The sequence below is a fragment of the Sprattus sprattus genome (assembly GCF_963457725.1).
Source record: "Sprattus sprattus genome assembly, chromosome: 5".
In the NCBI taxonomy this organism is placed as follows: Eukaryota; Metazoa; Chordata; class Actinopteri; order Clupeiformes; family Clupeidae; genus Sprattus; species Sprattus sprattus.
Genome location: NC_137924.1, coordinates 1837426 through 1857064, shown reverse-complemented (window position 1 = coordinate 1857064; position 19639 = coordinate 1837426). Strand labels below are relative to the sequence as shown.

At 40.0% G+C, this 19639-nt stretch overlaps 1 protein-coding gene across 1 annotated transcript in view; it reads left to right on the top strand.

Annotated features, from left to right (window-relative positions):
* Window positions 1-19639, top strand: part of LOC308365553 (up-regulator of cell proliferation-like) — a gene marked incomplete at both ends in the record, with an annotated part of 46616 nt that overhangs the window by 13092 nt on the left and 13885 nt on the right. The window lies entirely within an intron of this gene.

Here is a 19639-nt window from a genome sequence, read left to right as displayed (position 1 = left end):
CAACCTGGCAATGCTGCCACTAAAAGTATAAAAACACTAATGTTAGCAATGTTAGCATTCACAGAAAATAAAGCTTCACAAGCTAACAGTCTACACTTATTGGAGATGCAATAAACATACAATTTTGTTGCCATGTAAATGTTCTTTTAAAGTTTAGGTACATGTACATTGAAATAAAGAATAATAATGCAATTAAAGTAATCAAAATCTAAATAAATTATTCTGTGCACCAAACTCGTGACCTACCCCTTGCGCAGGCAAGACAAACTGGGAAGAGCAGAACGCATCATTCCCATAGTTACTGGTTTTCTTAAAGGTACATGACACTATTGAACACTTATTCAACTTAATGGCAAGTGGAAGCACTAATCCTGTCACATATACATCATACATGTATATATGCTTATGGTTTAAAAATTGTCATCTCACCAGAACTGAAAAAACTTTATGTTTTATTGTCTAATACTATTAGTCTTAACTTAGGCAACATTTAAATACGATTATGTTACAATAATTCAATCTTGAACTAGAAAGAAATTCAGATGCACACTTTATCCGTCAATTGTCACATAATATCAGTATAAATATCTACAATATTCAGATATCTTTCACAAAAAGTCTTCATACAGCACAAAATGCGTGTTGTTTTTATTAAGTTATTTTACAAAACAAAAAACACATTTTAGTCCATCCAGAGATTCCAGTCCCAGAGGATCTGACTGTGAGGTCCATCACTGCATCATCTGCTAGCCTCAGCTGGCTGGTGTCTCCTGAGATGGAGCAGACTCCACACAGTTTCCTGGTCTCTTCCCAGAGTGAAGGGACTGAGCCAAAGTCCATCTCTACTGAGTCATGCAGCACAGACATCGAAGGCCTGAAACCAGGAACTGAGTACACTGTTAAAGTCTCTACTGAGCTCCAACATGGAGGAAAGGGCCAGCCTGCTTCTGTTCAGATGAAGACAGGTGAGATATCAGGAAGGGGAGAATGATTCCCTGAAGTGTTATTTATAATTTATCTATGTTTTTTGAAGCTTTTTGAGACACAGCACTAGTAAGTACAGTTGGCAGCAATACTTTGATCTAGAGAAGGAGTGTCCACTGGCCAAAGTGAATTAAATATGGTGGACAGAGGTCTTAACTTAGGCAACATGTAAATACGTTTATGTTACAATAATTAAATCTTGAACTAGAAAGAAATTCAGATGCACACTTTATCCGTCAATCGTCACATAATATCAGTATAAATATCTACAATTTTCAGATATCTTTCACAAAAAGTTTTCATACAGCACTTAGCAAAATACGCGTTGTTTTTATTAAGTTATTTTACAAAACAAAAAAAAACACATTTTAGTCCATCCAGAGATTCCAGTCCCAGAGGGTCTGACTGTGAGGTCCATCACTGCATCATCTGCTAGCCTCAACTGGCACGTGTCTCCTGAGATGGAGCAGACTCCACACAGCTTCCTGGTCTCTTACCAGAGTGAAGGGACTGAGCCAAAGTCCATCTCTACTGGGTCATGCAGCACAGTCATCACAGGCCTGAAACCAGGAACTGACTACTCTGTTAGAGTCTACACTGAGTTCCAACATGGAGGAAAGAGCGAGCCTGCTTCTGTTCAGATGAAGACAGGTAAGATATCAGATAGGGGAGAATGAAGCCCTGAAGTGTTATTTATGATTTATCTGTGTTGTTGGAGCTTTTTGAGACACAGCTCTAGTAAGTACAGTTGGCAGCAATACTTTGTTCTAGAGAAGGAGTGTCCACTGGCCAAAGTGTAGTAAATATGGTGGACAGAGGTCTTAACTTAGGCAACATGTAAACACGTTTATGTTACAATAATTCAATCTTGAACTAGAAAGAAATTCAGATGCACACTTTATCCGTCAATCGTCACATAATATCAGTATAAATATCTACAATTTTCAGATATCTTTCACAAAAAGTTTTCATACAGCACTTAGCAAAATACGCGTTGTTTTTATTAAGTTATTTTACAAAACAAAAAACACATTTTAGTCCATCCAGAGATTCCAGTCCCAGAGGATCTGACTGTGAGGTCCATCACTGCATCATCTGCTAGCCTCAGCTGGCTGGTGTCTCCTGAGATGGAGCAGACTCCACACAGTTTCCTGGTCTCTTCCCAGAGTGAAGGGACTGAGCCAAAGTCCATCTCTACTGAGTCATGCAGCACAGACATCGAAGGCCTGAAACCAGGAACTGAGTACACTGTTAAAGTCTCTACTGAGCTCCAACATGGAGGAAAGGGCCAGCCTGCTTCTGTTCAGATGAAGACAGGTGAGATATCAGGAAGGGGAGAATGATTCCCTGAAGTGTTATTTATAATTTATCTATGTTTTTTGAAGCTTTTTGAGACACAGCACTAGTAAGTACAGTTGGCAGCAATACTTTGATCTAGAGAAGGAGTGTCCACTGGCCAAAGTGAATTAAATATGGTGGACAGAGGTCTTAACTTAGGCAACATGTAAATACGTTTATGTTACAATAATTAAATCTTGAACTAGAAAGAAATTCAGATGCACACTTTATCCGTCAATCGTCACATAATATCAGTATAAATATCTACAATTTTCAGATATCTTTCACAAAAAGTTTTCATACAGCACTTAGCAAAATACGCGTTGTTTTTATTAAGTTATTTTACAAAACAAAAAACACATTTTAGTCCATCCAGAGATTCCAGTCCCAGAGGGTCTGACTGTGAGGTCCATCACTGCATCATCTGCTAGTCTCAGCTGGCTGGTGTCTCCTGAGATGGAGCAGACTCCACACAGCTTCCTGGTCTCTTACCAGAGTGAAGGGACTGAGCCAAAGTCCATCTCTACTGAGTTATGCAGCACAGTCATCACAGGCCTGAAACCAGGAACTGACTACTCTGTTAGAGTCTACACTGAGTTCCAACATGGAGGAAAGAGCGAGCCTGCTTCTGTTCAGATGAAGACAGGTAAGATATCAGATAGGGGAGAATGAAGCCCTGAAGTGTTATTTATGATTTATCTGTGTTGTTGGAGCTTTTTGAGACACAGCTCTAGTAAGTACAGTTGGCAGCAATACTTTGTTCTAGAGAAGGAGTGTCCACTGGCCAAAGTGTAGTAAATATGGTGGACAGAGGTCTTAACTTAGGCAACATGTAAATACGTTTATGTTACAATAATTAAATCTTGAACTAGAAAGAAATTCAGATGCACACTTTATCCGTCAATCGTCACATAATATCAGTATAAATATCTACAATTTTCAGATATCTTTCACAAAAAGTTTTCATACAGCACTTAGCAAAATACGCGTTGTTTTTATTAAGTTATTTTACAAAACAAAAAACACATTTTAGTCCATCCAGAGATTCCAGTCCCAGAGGATCTGACTGTGAGGTCCATCACTGCATCATCTGCTAGCCTCAGCTGGCTGGTGTCTCCTGAGATGGAGCAGACTCCACACAGTTTCCTGGTCTCTTCCCAGAGTGAAGGGACTGAGCCAAAGTCCATCTCTACTGAGTCATGCAGCACAGACATCGAAGGCCTGAAACCAGGAACTGAGTACACTGTTAAAGTCTCTACTGAGCTCCAACATGGAGGAAAGGGCCAGCCTGCTTCTGTTCAGATGAAGACAGGTGAGATATCAGGAAGGGGAGAATGATTCCCTGAAGTGTTATTTATAATTTATCTATGTTTTTCGAAGCTTTTTGAGACACAGCACTAGTAAGTACAGTTGGCAGCAATACTTTGATCTAGAGAAGGAGTGTCCACTGGCCAAAGTGAATTAAATATGGTGGACAGAGGTCTTAACTTAGGCAACATGTAAATACGTTTATGTTACAATAATTACATCTTGAACTAGAAAGAAATTCAGATGCACACTTTATCCGTCAATCGTCACATAATATCAGTATAAATATCTACAATTTTCAGATATCTTTCACAAAAAGTTTTCATACAGCACTTAGCAAAATACGCGTTGTTTTTATTAAGTTATTTTACAAAACAAAAAACACATTTTAGTCCATCCAGAGATTCCAGTCCCAGAGGATCTGACTGTGAGGTCCATCACTGCATCATCTGCTAGCCTCAGCTGGCTGGTGTCTCCTGAGATGGAGCAGACTCCACACAGTTTCCTGGTCTCTTCCCAGAGTGAAGGGACTGAGCCAAAGTCCATCTCTACTGAGTCATGCAGCACAGACATCGAAGGCCTGAAACCAGGAACTGAGTACACTGTTAAAGTCTCTACTGAGCTCCAACATGGAGGAAAGGGCCAGCCTGCTTCTGTTCAGATGAAGACAGGTGAGATATCAGGAAGGGGAGAATGATTCCCTGAAGTGTTATTTATAATTTATCTATGTTTTTCGAAGCTTTTTGAGACACAGCACTAGTAAGTACAGTTGGCAGCAATACTTTGATCTAGAGAAGGAGTGTCCACTGGCCAAAGTGAATTAAATATGGTGGACAGAGGTCTTAACTTAGGCAACATGTAAATACGTTTATGTTACAATAATTACATCTTGAACTAGAAAGAAATTCAGATGCACACTTTATCCGTCAATCGTCACATAATATCAGTATAAATATCTACAATTTTCAGATATCTTTCACAAAAAGTTTTCATACAGCACTTAGCAAAATACGCGTTGTTTTTATTAAGTTATTTTACAAAACAAAAAACACATTTTAGTCCATCCAGAGATTCCAGTCCCAGAGGATCTGACTGTGAGGTCCATCACTGCATCATCTGCTAGCCTCAGCTGGCTGGTGTCTCCTGAGATGGAGCAGACTCCACACAGTTTCCTGGTCTCTTCCCAGAGTGAAGGGACTGAGCCAAAGTCCATCTCTACTGAGTCATGCAGCACAGACATCGAAGGCCTGAAACCAGGAACTGAGTACACTGTTAAAGTCTCTACTGAGCTCCAACATGGAGGAAAGGGCCAGCTTGCTTCTGTTCAGATGAAGACAGGTGAGATATCAGGAAGGGGAGAATGATTCCCTGAAGTGTTATTTATAATTTATCTATGTTTTTCGAAGCTTTTTGAGACACAGCACTAGTAAGTACAGTTGGCAGCAATACTTTGATCTAGAGAAGGAGTGTCCACTGGCCAAAGTGAATTAAATATGGTGGACAGAGGTCTTAACTTAGGCAACATTTAAATACGTTTATGTTACAATAATTAAATCTTGAACTAGAAAGAAATTCAGATGCACACTTTATCCGTCAATCGTCACATATTATCAGTATAAATATCTACAATTTTCAGATATCTTTCACAAAAAGTTTTCATACAGCACTTAGCAAAATACGCGTTGTTTTTATTAAGTTATTTTACAAAACAAAAAAAAACACATTTTAGTCCATCCAGAGATTCCAGTCCCAGAGGGTCTGACTGTGAGGTCCATCACTGCATCATCTGCTAGCCTCAACTGGCACGTGTCTCCTGAGATGGAGCAGACTCCACACAGCTTCCTGGTCTCTTACCAGAGTGAAGGGACTGAGCCAAAGTCCATCTCTACTGGGTCATGCAGCACAGTCATCACAGGCCTGAAACCAGGAACTGACTACTCTTTTAGAGTCTACACTGAGCTCCAACATGGAGGAAAGAGCGAGCCTGCTTCTGTTCAGATGAAGACAGGTAAGATATCAGATAGGGGAGAATGAAGCCCTGAAGTGTTATTTATGATTTATCTGTGTTGTTGGATCTTTTTGAGACACAGCTCTAGTAAGTACAGTTGGCAGCAATACTTTGTTCTAGAGAAGGAGTGTCCACTGGCCAAAGTGTAGTAAATATGGTGGACAGAGGTCTTAACTTAGGCAACATGTAAATACGTTTATGTTACAATAATTAAATCTTGAACTAGAAAGAAATTCAGATGCACACTTTATCCGTCAATCGTCACATAATATCAGTATAAATATCTACAATTTTCAGATATCTTTCACAAAAAGTTTTCATACAGCACTTAGCAAAATACGCGTTGTTTTTATTAAGTTATTTTACAAAACAAAAAAAAACACATTTTAGTCCATCCAGAGATTCCAGTCCCAGAGGGTCTGACTGTGAGGTCCATCACTGCATCATCTGCTAGCCTCAGCTGGCTGGTGTCTCCTGAGATGGAGCAGACTCCACACAGCTTCCTGGTCTCATACCAGAGTGAAGGGACTGAGCCAAAGTCCATCTCTACTGAGTCATGCAGCACAGACATCACAGGCCTGAAACCAGGAACTGAGTACACTGTTAGAGTCTACACTGAGGTCCAACATGGAGGAAAGAGCCAGCCTGCTTCTGTTCAGATAAAGACAGGTGAGATAACAGGAAGAGGAGAATGATTCCCTGAAGTGTGATTCATGATTGATCTGTGTTGTTGAAGCTTTTAGAGCAGAGAAGTAAGTACAGTTGTTAGCAATACCTTGATCTAGAGAAGGAGTGTCCACTGGCCAAAGTGTAGTACATATGGTGGACAGAGGCCCATACTGAGGCAATATGTAAACATGATTGTGTCACAATAATTCCCTCTTGACCTAGAAAGAAATTCAGATGCACACTTTATCCATCAATTATCACATAATATCAACATAAACATCTACAATTTTCAGAAACCTTCCACAAGAAGTCCTCATACAGCAATTAGCAAAATTAGCATGGATTTTGTTAAGATATTTTACAAAAAAAACTGAAACATTTTAGTCCATCCAGAGATTCCAGTCCCAGAGCGTCTGACTGTGAGCTCCATCACTGCATCATCTGCTAGCCTCAACTGGCTTGTGTCTCCTGAGATGGAGCAGACTCCACACAGCTTCCTGGTCTCTTACCAGAGTGAAGGGACTGAGCCAAAGTCCATCTCTACTGGGTCATGCAGCACAGACATCACAGGCCTGAAACCAGGAACTGAGTACACTGTTAGAGTCTACACTGAGCTCCAACATGGAGGAAAGAGCCAGCCTGCTTCTGTTCAGATGAAGACAGGTGAGATATCAGGAAGGGTAGAATGATTTCCTGAAGTGTTATTTATGATTGATCTTTTTTGCTGAAGCTTTTTGAGACACAGCACTAGTAAGTACAGATGGCGGCAATGTTTTGATCTAGAGAATGAGTGTCAACTGGCAAAAGTGTAGTTAATAGGCTATGGTGGAGAGAGGCCCATCCTGAGGCAACATGTAAACATGATTATGTCACAATACAGGAATTCACTCTTGACCTAGAAAGAAATTTGGATACACACTAAGTCTGTCAATCGTCATATGAAATCAGCATAAACATCTACAATTTTCAGAAAACTTACACAAAAAGTCTTCATACAGCACTTAACAAATTTAGCATTGATTTTGTTAAGATATTTTAAGGAAAAAACTAAAACATTTTAGACCATCCAGATATTCCAGTCCCAGAGGGTCTGTCTGTGTGGTCCATCACTGCATCATCTGCTAGCCTCAACTGGTAGGTGTCTCCTGAGATGGTGCAGGTCAGGGAAGATTATTTTTTGGCTTGCAGAACAAAAAATACAAGCTATAATAAATAATAAGTAATACAAGCTCATCAAAACATACAACTTAGCATTTTATATTCACTTAGGACAGATGAACAGCCATCCACAAATAAAACAACTATGACAGATGTGTGTCAGTCAGAATTTGCGCATGTCCTGTTCAAACAGACCGGAAAGAGCGAGGCAGCGACGGGCTATGCCGCATCTCGGATTACCTGAGCGCATGCGTAGAACTATTTACTCTTGCTGACCTCATTTTAAACCCGCAGTGAAAAAGCACGGAGAGGTAAACAGGCAAACAGTAGGTTACCTCTCGTAAAGGGGATTATGCCTGTACCGCCGTTGTTCTTCCTCTTCACTTTTTATTGGACATTGACTGCAAAAATGGACGATTCTATAGCTAAGCTAAAACATTTCTCAAAACCGTACTTACAATCCAAACGTGAAGTGATCAATAATGGGAGACCAATGCCCTATCTAAAAGATATGCTTAAAACAACGGGAGAGAAGATATCTCGATCGACGTCTCACATTCAAAGCCAAATTACTTTGAAAATATTTGGAACCTCAAGAATAAATTTGGTTTTGGGTGTACACGGAGACTAGGGGGAGAGGGGCTTCTCACTCCTCATTCGCTAACATTACATTGATATCAGAGAAAGCCCTTGCTCCGTTGATTTCCCATTATTTCTCTTAGGATTGTTTGATGTCTATGTGAAGCCATTAAACACCACACAAGTGCTTGTTATCACTTTGGTGAGCTGATTTTGAGAAATTAAACTTAAATTGCAGCTAAAGTTGTGTTTCCTAGTTGCTCCGCTAGCTGATTAGCTAGCTAAGGACACTTAATAACCTTAAACGGTTTAAATGGAAGAATTAAATGTGCATGGCATGATAACTCGTTATTTAGCTGATGTTTAAGTCTCGTCGATTTAACTCTTCAAATTATATTGGGGAAAGGTAGAAACCCTCAGGGTGCCTGCCTGTGCAACTGCATGAAAGACTTCATATTCACGAGTGCATAATCACACATTCAAACGAGTTCAACACAAGCTAGCAGCAGTTGCCAACTGTGTGTAGCTACCCTACCCGTGTGTGTGTGAAGAATGCTGAAAAACAACCAGTAGTCAATGTGCAAGCTGCCAATCGAATGCTTTTTTAATATACTGTATTGGGTTTATATATTTGTAAATCTAACTCTGAAAGAGTCGGTGCCTCACCAGCCAGGAACCCCACCGCACATCACTGTTCCAGGTAATCCCAAATAGAAACTCTGTCGCTTTCTCCCGAATTTTGCCGCTATGATACCAGGCGAGGGGCGTGTACTTAAAGCGGTATAGAGGAAGATAGACTTGAAGATTGACTTGACTATGTATGAAATACATTGGCAAAACGAAAACTAAAGACATTTTCTCTATAATTCTATTTTATTTCAGTTAGTTTTGTAAAGACACAATACAGTTTCAGTTAGTTATCGTTTTTTGATAAAGCTTCGTTTTTATTTTTATTTCAGTTAACGACAAAAAAAATCACACCTCGTTTTCGTTTTTTCGTTAGTTTTTGTTAACGATTATAACCCTGGCTCGGACATGCAGCAAACAAAGTCATCACTGGCCTGAAACCAGGAACTGATTACACTGTTAGCGTCTACACTGTGCTCAAACAGGGAGGAAAGAGCCAGCCTGCTTCTGTTCAGATAAAGACAGGTGAGATATCAGGAAGAGGAGAATGATTCCCTGAAGTGTTATTCATGATTGATCTGTGTTGTTGAAGCTTTTTGAGACACAGCTCTAGTAAGTACAGTTGGCAGCAATGCTAAGATCTAGAGAAGGAGTGTCCACTGGCCAAAGTGTAGTACATATGGTGGACAGAGGCCCATACTGAGGCAACATGTAAACATGATTGTGTCACAATAATTCCCTCTTGACCTAGAAAGAAATTCAGATGCACACTTTATCCATCAATTATCACATAATATCAACATAAACATCTACAATTTTCAGAAACCTTCCACAAGAAGTCCTCATACAGCAATTAGCAAAATTAGCATGGATTTTGTTAAGATATTTTACGAAAAAAACTGAAACATTTTAGTCCATCCAGAGATTCCAGTCCCAGAGCGTCTGACTGTGAGCTCCATCACTGCATCATCTGCTAGCCTCAACTGGCTGGTGTCTCCTGAGATGGTGCAGACTTCACACAGCTTCCTGGTCTCTTACCAGAGTGAAGGGACTGAGCCAAAGTCCATCCCTGCTCGGACATGCAGCAAAGTCATCACTGGCCTGAAACCAGGAACTGATTACACTGTTAGCGTCTACACTGAGCTCCAACTTGGAGGGAGGAGCCAGCCTGCTTCTGTTCAGATGAAGACAGGTGAGATATCAGGAAGGGTAGAATGATTCCCTGAAGTGTTATGTATGATTGATCTGTGTTGCTGGAGCTTTTTGAGACACAGCACTAGTAAGTACAGTTGGCAGCAATGTTTTGATCTAGAGAATGAGTGTCAACTGGCCAAAGTGAATTCAATATGGTGGACAGAGGACCATACTGAGGCAACATGTAAACATGATTATGTCACAATAATTCACTCTTAACCTAGAAAGAAAAGGGAGGAGCCAGCCTGCTTCTGTTCAAATGAAGACATGTGAGATATCAGGTAGTGGATAATCAATCAAATCAAATCAAACTTTATTTGTACTTCAATTTCATACCAGGAAGAAACACAATGCACAGACATACAGATTTTCCAGAGATAAATAAACAGGAAATTACGCTCTAACCACACTGGCCCTGTAAAGGTACAGTACAGTTATTGTCAAACTTAGAGACAGCTGCTGGGGGGATGGGGTTACAAACACTTGTAAAGAGACAGAGACAAGTAAACAGATAAATGTTACAGTAAGTGATAAGCGAGATCAAAGAGGTATGTCTCAAGTGTATGTTTAGCTGTTAGGATTTCAGTGCCAGAGGACCTTGGGGATCTACTTGAGAGCATGTCTGTTATATATAGAACATCCAGAAGCTGCAATACATCCAAAACAGCGCTGCCAGGATTATGATGAAGGTCCGTAAATATGAGCACATAACACCAATATTACACTCACTACACTGGCTCCCTGTCTCTTTCCGGATAGACTACAAAGTCCTTATAATCACCCATACTTGCATTAATGGACATGCACCTCCCTACCTGCAAGAATTAATTACTCCCCAAACCTCCAGCTCGCTCCTCCGCGTCCCCAAAACCAGGCGTCGCACCATGGGCGACCGGGCCTTTTGCACGGCAGCGCCACATTTATGGAACAGCCTCCCTGACCACCTAAGGGCAACGCAGACACTGGATTCCTTTAAAGCTGGACTTAAAACTTTTTTATTCAGGAAGGCATTTCTGGCCTTGTGTTGAATCTTTTCTGTTATGCTTATGTTAATATTAAAATTAGTTTTTAATTTTATTGTATTATTATAGTTAATTTCTAATATGTAGGCACTCTGAGATTCTTTGGAATGAAAAGTGCGTTAAAAATAAAATGAATTATTATTATAATTATTAAATATTCAGGTCCATGACTTTGGAGTGATTCATAGACTAATAAGATAGTCTTGAAATCTCTTCTGAAACTAACAGGTAACCAATGAAGTGATTTTAATACTGGTGCGCTCTCCGTCTTGTTTTAGTGAGGACTCGCACTGCTGCATTATGTTTTGTTTGTAGGAGACTAATGGCTTTTTTTGGTAGACCAGACAGTAGTCTAGCTTGCTCGTGATAAACGCGTGAATTAGTCTTTCCGTATCAGCCTGAGAGAGTAACGGTTGCACCTTAGCAATGATTATTAAGTGATAAAAAGATGTTTTTATTATATTTTTGATATGGGTTTCAAAATAGAGATCAGAGTCAAATATGACAACTAGGTTTCTGGCTTGGTGCTTGGTGTTAAGTGCTAGTGTTTTTAAATGTGCGGATAGTTTCTCTCTTTAGTTTTTTTTAAGTTCTGAAATACCATTACGCAGGGAACAGTTAATAATGGCTAGACAGGTAAAGATGGTCTTAAAAAATGTGTTGGGAAAGGGATCAAGAGGGCTGTAGTTGTGACACTACTTTGCTCAGCATTCTATATCAGCCAGTGCAAAAAAGCTCATACTGTTACAGCATGTTGGAAGGGGATCAGAAAACATGACATTTGGAATTTCCTGAGAAATATTCATCCTAATGTTCGTTATCTTATCTCTGAAGCATGCTGCAAATTCCTTACATTTGGAGGTGGAAAAGAGACTGAGATCAGCTGCTTTGGGTGTAGTATTTATAAGGCTGTCGATTGTTGAAAAGAGCACCCTGGAATTGTTAGAATTTATAGATATCAAGATAGAGAAATTATCCTTCCTAGCATTTTTTATTGCTTTATTTAAGACTTAAAGATAATCCTTAAAAATTATGAAGATGGACCTGTTGCCTGGTCTTTCTCCATGTACGCTCAGACCTTCTACAAGATCTCTTTAAGTTTAATAATTTCCTCATCTCTCAATGGAGCTTTTTGTTTGGCTAAAAGCTTTTTTTGTTTCAATGGTGCTATAGAGTCAAGTCCTAGATCATTTACACCTGGCCCCGCCTCGAGGGTTGTTATACTAGTTATGCTCATCATTACTTTGAAATTCTCAGCTGCTGCAGAGTTAAGATAGTGTTTCTTAATAAAACATTCAGCACTATGAACTTTAGGTACCATACAAATAGAAAAGTGTACAAATAGAAAAGTGGTCAGAAAGAGCAAGGTCATAGATAGACGATATAACAGTTGTAAGACCCTTTGTAATCACTTGATCAAGGATGTGGCCACGGTTGTGGGTTGGTTCAGTAATGTGTTGTGTAAAGTCTATGGAATTCAAGAGATTCATAAAATCCCTGGCCTTTGAGTCGTTCCCATTATCCACATGTATGTTAAAATCACCAGTGATAATAGTTTGTGTGGATAATGAAGAGGAGTTCTGAATAGTCTGTTAGAAAAGTTGGACATTGCTTGGGTGGGCTATACACAGTTACTGCTGGCACTTTAGAACTATGGCATGATATTCAAACTAGGCAAAGGGCCTCATTTATAAAACGTTCCGTAAAACCATTCTTCATTTTGTCTAAGACATTTCCTGAAATGAGCGTAAGTGAGATCCACAGAAAACAGACGTATACACAAAAAACACGTGTACACCTATCCTTCGGTTATGAATCACAAATGGTCGAAAAATTGTGCGCAACTGAATCTCCGCCCTCAAAACGCCCCTATTTAATCTAATCAGCATATTATCAATGCACAAACAGAGCGCATCCTCAATGCACAAACTCTCTGTGACAGTGGCAAGCAAGAAAGAAACATGTAAACAGAAGAATTAAAGTGAGGCTGACCGACGTTCTGCTGATAGAACAGCAGATGCGGGCCAAAACATCGTTAGAAAGCCTGTCTGGTGGCGTAATGGCAAAAGCAAAGTATTTGACATGTAGGAGACACGTCTCCGAAGCACCAGCACCTGCGGCACGAGCAGCACCAGAAGCCACAACTACGGCAGCAGCACCAAAGCTTTGGTGCGCTCCACTACCGACCTGTGCTGTATTGAAGTGGGCTTCCTGAGTGTTCGAAATCTGGATGAGAATACATTGGGAACCCTGTTTTACGCAGGAAATCCTCTTTCACATTTTGCTGGGCACTGTATGGAAATCTAATAAATTGCAGGCATATGGGATAGTATACTGCGAAAGAACATCAGTTATGGTGGCTTTTTACCAGTTCTAATTGTTAGGCTGGTGTGTAAGCACAATTGCAGGAGACAAGGTTGGAACATTCAACAGAGGGGTTTTATTCCACAAAACACAAAGGATCCAAAGGCACACGGTAACATAACATAGTTCTTCCAAAACATAACTGAAACTTCGTCTTCAGGCAATAAACTCAAGAGTCCACAAAACATCCAAAACACAGAAAACAAGGAGAGTCCAACAGACCGTTAGCTGAGGTTGACAAGGTTCACGAAAACACAGGAGCTGGATTGCACAAAGAGAAGTCCTTTCCTAGGTTAGAGATTTCATGACTGCATTAAGCTCAGAAACAAGGGGCTTCTTCTTCTTCTTCTTCTGTAAAGTTTCATGGCGGTTTACATTCAATGTGCATTACTGCCACCTTCTGGACCGAAATGTAGTTCATTGGGGTCGTTAAAGAAAACTTTACGAAATCATAAAAATAAAAAATAAAACAAAACAATTCAAACTAAATAAAATAAAACAAAACAATAATTCTAAATCCTGTTAGCTAATTGTGTTTCTTTAATATATGATATTACAGAATTTGTAATATTTCCTGTTCTAGGCTCACCCAATAACGTCTCCAATGAAAAGACTTGCTTTGCTGCACTAACAGCCCTTTTCATTTTTTCCCTCTGTCTAGAGAATCTCTCACAACTTAACAAAACATGTTTAACATCCTCTTTTACTCCACAACCCTCACAATTTCCTGATGTATGTTTGTTAATGATGTATACATTGCTGTTCAGAGCAGTGTGCCCTATTCTCAGTCTGTTAAACCTCCTCCTGTCTGTTTATGTAACTGATCTTTTTCCATGCAATCTCTTTTTGAATGTTGTAAAGATGTCTCCCCTTTTCCTCCTTATCCCATTCAGCCTGCCACATTGAATTATTTTTTTTGTTTGATGAGTACCTTAATCTCTGCTTTACTGAGTGTAATGCTTAATTGAACCTCCTCTTCTTTCGTTGCCTCTTTTGCCAGTTTGTCTGCTTCCTCATTTCCTTTCACACCTTTATGAGCAGGAACCCACACAAACTGGACTGTCCTTCCTTGTTGACTGATTGAAAATATGTTTAGATTGACCTCATCCAATGAATCCTGTCTACATGCTGAATCTCCATTCTGTATAGCTGTGAGAGATGACATGGAATCAGAACAGATGATTGCCTTAGGGAGCCTGGCCTCTTCTAGCCACTGTAACGCAATGATGATGGCTGCCATTTCAGCTGAAAAAATGGATAAATGATCCGTAGTCCTCTTTTTAATGTATATTTCGGTTTCTGGTATAAATACCCCAATGCCAGTCTTACCCTCACCATCTTTTGATGCATCTGTATAAATTTCTGTAGTGTCGTAGCACATATTCCCTAGATACTGCCCTACATTGTCTTTTGTTTCTATTATCACCCTAGGGGAACCAAATAGCCAAGGTGAGGTTGTTGACAGATGCAAGGTCTTACTGCATTCTATTTCCTCTATCCCCAACTGGCTAGCTAATCTGTTAGCATCCCATCCAAAACTACTGATCTGAGACCTGCCATATTCCCAACATTCTTTAAGGACCTCTTTCGTAGGATGAGATAGACTATGTCCTTTTAAATTGACCCAATAGCCCAAACTCAGTTTCAGACGCCTGAGGTGTAATGGCATTTCTCCTGTCTCTACTTGCAGTGCTGGTACGGGAGATGTTCTAAATGCACCACAACATACTCTGAGACTTTTGGCTTGCATTCTATCCAGTACTTTAAGGTGTGTCTTTGATGTGGATCTGTACACAATACATCCATAGTCAAACACTGATCTTATCAGAGCTATATAAATTCTCTTTAGAGATGTCCCTGATGCTCCCCAGTTGTACCCCGCTAAGCATTTCATTACATTCACCCCCTTCTGACACTTCTCAATTACCCTCTTAATGTGTTCCTTAAAATTCAACTTACTGTCGAACCACACTCCCAGGTACCTAATTGTGTCGACTTGCTTCAACGCTTGACCATAGAGCTTAATTTGTACATCAGGCTTAATTATTTTCTTTGAAAAAACAGATGATTTGTGTTTTTTCAACTGATAAATGAAAACCCCACTCAAGTGACCATTTCTCAATCTTGTTTATTGCTTGTTGCATTTTGTCCGTAATGTTTCCAATGTTTCTCCCTCTTATCCACAGAGCTCCATCATCCGCATATAAAGCTTTGTTGACTCTTAGATCTTTTATTTGTTCAAAAATGTCACTGATCATTAAATTGAATAGCACTGGACTACATACACTTCCTTGCAGTGTACCATTTTCTATAGGATAGGTCTTGGAATAATCAACCCCAACTCTTACTTCTATAGTTCTTCCTTTAAGGAAATCCCTAATCCAATTGAACATCTTCCCACCAATGCCCATCCTATTCAACTTAATTAATAACCCCTCCTTCCATAGCATATCATATGCTTTTTCTATATCAAATAGTGTGGCCAATACTAACTCCTTGTTATTTTGTGCTTTCCTTATTATATTTTCCATGCATACCACAGGGTCCATTGTAGTCCGTCCACTACGGAACCCGCTCTGATGGTTGGAGAATAAACCTTTCCTTTCTCCCTCGTACATTAACCTTCTCACAATCATTCTTTCCATTAGCTTACATAAATTAGATGTTAATGCAATTGGCCTATAGCTTTTCACTTCAGCTCTGTCCTTTCCTGGCTTTCCAATTGGAATCACTACAGAGTGTTTCCAATTCAAAGGCAATTTCCCTTGTTCCCAAATCATATTATACAGTTTTAAAATTCCATACTTAGCCACGTCATCTATCTCCTTAATCATTTTGTAGCATACCCCATCTTTCCCTGGTGAAGTATTCTTGGCCCCATGTAATGCTCTCCTAAGCTCATATAAGGTAAACTCCTTATCGAGTATGCTCTCACTATTTGCCTGTTTCCCTAATATTCCTTTACTTCCTTCTATTGCTTTAATTCTCCAAGCTAATTCTTCCTCTGTTAAGTTTTTTGAACTATGAACCTTAACAAACCCTTTTGCAAGTATCTCGGCTTTCTCTTGATTACACCGCCTCTACATCATTATCTTTTATCACCGGTATAGAGAATTCCCTTCTAATGCCACCCATCTTTTTTATCATGCTCCAAACATCACCTACTCTTACTTCTGCCCCTATCTTACCACAGAATTCACGCCAATATTTCCTTTTAGCCTCTCTTACCACACGTTTTACCATAGACTGTGCTCTTTTAAAATCCATATAATTGGCATATGAGTGGTTAGATTTCACATTTCTGAATGCTTTATTTCTGGACTTGACCGCTTCCTTGCAATCCTCTGACCACCAAGGTACCATTTTCCTTTTCCTCATGCCAGAAGATTTACCAATAACCTCCTCTGCTGCCTCACACAATATATTGGTAATTTTTGAATTTAATTAATCTACATCACTACTCCTATCCGATACTATTTCCATCAGTTTACCACTCACCTTAAAGTTATACAACCCCCAGTTCGCCTCCCTCATTTTCCATCTTGGAAACCAATTATCCTCTATGCACACATCTTGATTCCTAACACTAACCCAGATGATATAATGATCACTACCAAGCGAAATTTCATTAACCTCCCACTGACTTACCCCTGCTATCTGATCAGATACTATCATAAGATCTAATGCAGACTCTGCAAACCTAGTGCATCTTCCATCATTTAAACAAACTAACTTATTGTCATCCATAAATTCCTCAATAGTACTCCCATTATCATCCACTTTCATTCCTCCCCACAGAGTGTTGTGAGCATTAAAGTCTCCACATAATATTATCTTCCCATTTCCCCCCTCATACAAACTGTCTAGAGTCTCTCTCAAAATCCTTTTACAAGGATTATAATAATTCACAATTTTAGTTCTAGTTTTATCTACCCATATATCAACCATGACTACCTCTATATCTATATTCAAATTTATAACTCTATAGTTAATCCCTTGCTGAATAAATGTAACCACTCCACCTCCTGTAGTATCCCTATCTTTGCGCACTGCTGTGTACCCATGTATCTTAAAATCTAGTGATGGTTTTAACCATGTTTCCTGTATGCAGATGATATTTGGTTTGACCTGTATTTCCTCAATATATTGCTTAGGGGCAGCCGTGGCCTACTGGTCAGGGTGTCAGGCCGGAAACCGTAGGGTGGTCGGTTCGATCCCCGACCAGTAGGAAAAATGTGGGCGGGGGAAGTGGTAGAGCACTGCTCTCCCATGCCCACATCCACGGCTGAAGTGCCCTTGAGCAAGGCACCTAACCCTGATCACTGCTCCCCGGGCGCTGCCAATGGCAGCCCACTGCTCCGGGTTAGTGTTACTTCACTTCACTTCACTGTGTGTGTGTCACTTCCCTGGATGGGTTAAATGCAGAGGTTAATTTCAGAGTGTGTGTGTCTACACCACCTCTGCCATAGAGAGGACTTTCACTTTTCACTTAAATTCCTGTCCATTTGCTATTAAACTCCTTGCATTCCACTGTAGAATAGACAAGGTAATTTTGTTTGAGAACCCTCTAGCCCCACCTCTGCTAGTAATATATCATTTATACTTTCTATCGTAATTTCCCCCATTCCAATATATTTCTGTGCCGCTCTTATTATTATTTTAATTCTCTCGGTCTTACTGGTTGTTTGTGCAGAGCAGTTAATCACTTCCGCTAGAAACGCTACAAACTTTACCTTATTCACTGCAATATATGTTGTATTTGCCTCACCTCCACTATGTTTGTTCCCCTGAGAGTTCCATTGCTGCCTCTGCCCAGGTATTCCTGGACCAGCTCCTGTTGGTATCGCGGTTTCTTTTTTTGCCTTAATTTGTTTAATAGCCTCGGCATACGTCACCTTTTCCTCCACTTTTACCCGTTGAATCTCTGCTGCTCTTTTATGCGCATCACACCCTTTATACGCCGCGCTATGCTCTCCACCACAATTACAGCAATTAACTTTAGTGCCTTGTTTACATTTGCCATACTCGTGATCCTCTCCACCACACTTGCCACACCTCGCCTTCCCTCTGCATATTGCTGCTACATGCCCAAATTTCTGACACTTAAAGCACCTAAGTGGAATGTATTCGCGCACTTGATAGCTCATGTAGCCTACCCTTATTCTTTGTGGTAATTTCTCCTCTCTCATTGACAACAGTATAGACAAACTCTCCTTCTTAACACCGTCTTTGTTGTACATCAGCCTCTTCACCCTTTCCACCTTAGCTCCCGTTACATTACGCATAATTTCTTCGTTTGACAGCTCCGTTGAGACCCCTGTGATTACTCCTTGCACAATTTTCCTCCTCTCCCACAAAACACACCTGATCTTCTTCCCCTCTAAAGTTGTCATTTGAATCAATATATCTCTTTGTCTGTTATCAACACATGAAATGATTAAACTGCCATCTCTCAACGTATTGACTGACACCGCTCCTACCTTCTCGTGTAACGCTTTAGATATCTTCAGTGGGTTAAACGAACATGGCGTATCAAACTTAAGCTTTACCTTAATTTCTTCCTGCTGTTTTACATTTACTCTAATATTTTCCTCACTCGATTCCGGATTGTCACCTGACCCATTATCACTGTTTGTTCTTTTTTTCTAGATTTAACATTCTCCCAATTGTTTGTACTTCCCGCGTCCTCGTCTTCCATCTCATCGCTCACTCCATCTACGTCACTTCCTGCCATTGCACACTCAATCCAATCTAACTGCACCCCTCACCACCGTCTCAGTCCAGTCAATCAACAAGGGGCTTAAGACAGCCACCTGAAACAAGGTGATTCCTCTGATCACCTGGCACAGGGTTTCTTAGTCCGTTTGGCAAGGGCTTGGGACATGTGGCGGGGTTTCCTGGGGCGAATCTCAGGGGCTTGTGGGTTCTGGCGGCATCTCCTGGCCGGTCGAGGTATGACACTAATGGACTGAAAAAAGCTATAATTGGTAGGGGACGCTTAAATAAGAGCTGCAGACCCAGTTATGTTTAGCCAGGTTTCAGTTAAAAACTATTTACGTTCACATATAAGATTGTTAATGTTTGTTGTTGTTGTCTGATAGGGACCTAATATTTAGCTACGCCATTTAAATAGTTTCTGGATAGAGTGGCTGACACAAAGGAGGAATATGCAGAGGTAAAGATAGAATATTTGATAGGCTTCTATTGTAACTATTGTATCTATGGCCTTTGAGATTAAAATCGAAATAGGATTATAGGCAGATGCCAGAATACTATATGAAGCAGCCTGTTTTGAGGTAGTGGTGTCATATATTGCTCTGAAGAAAACATTGACAGATTCAGATTAATTTACATAAACAGCGTTATTACAGTGAATACTATGGAATTT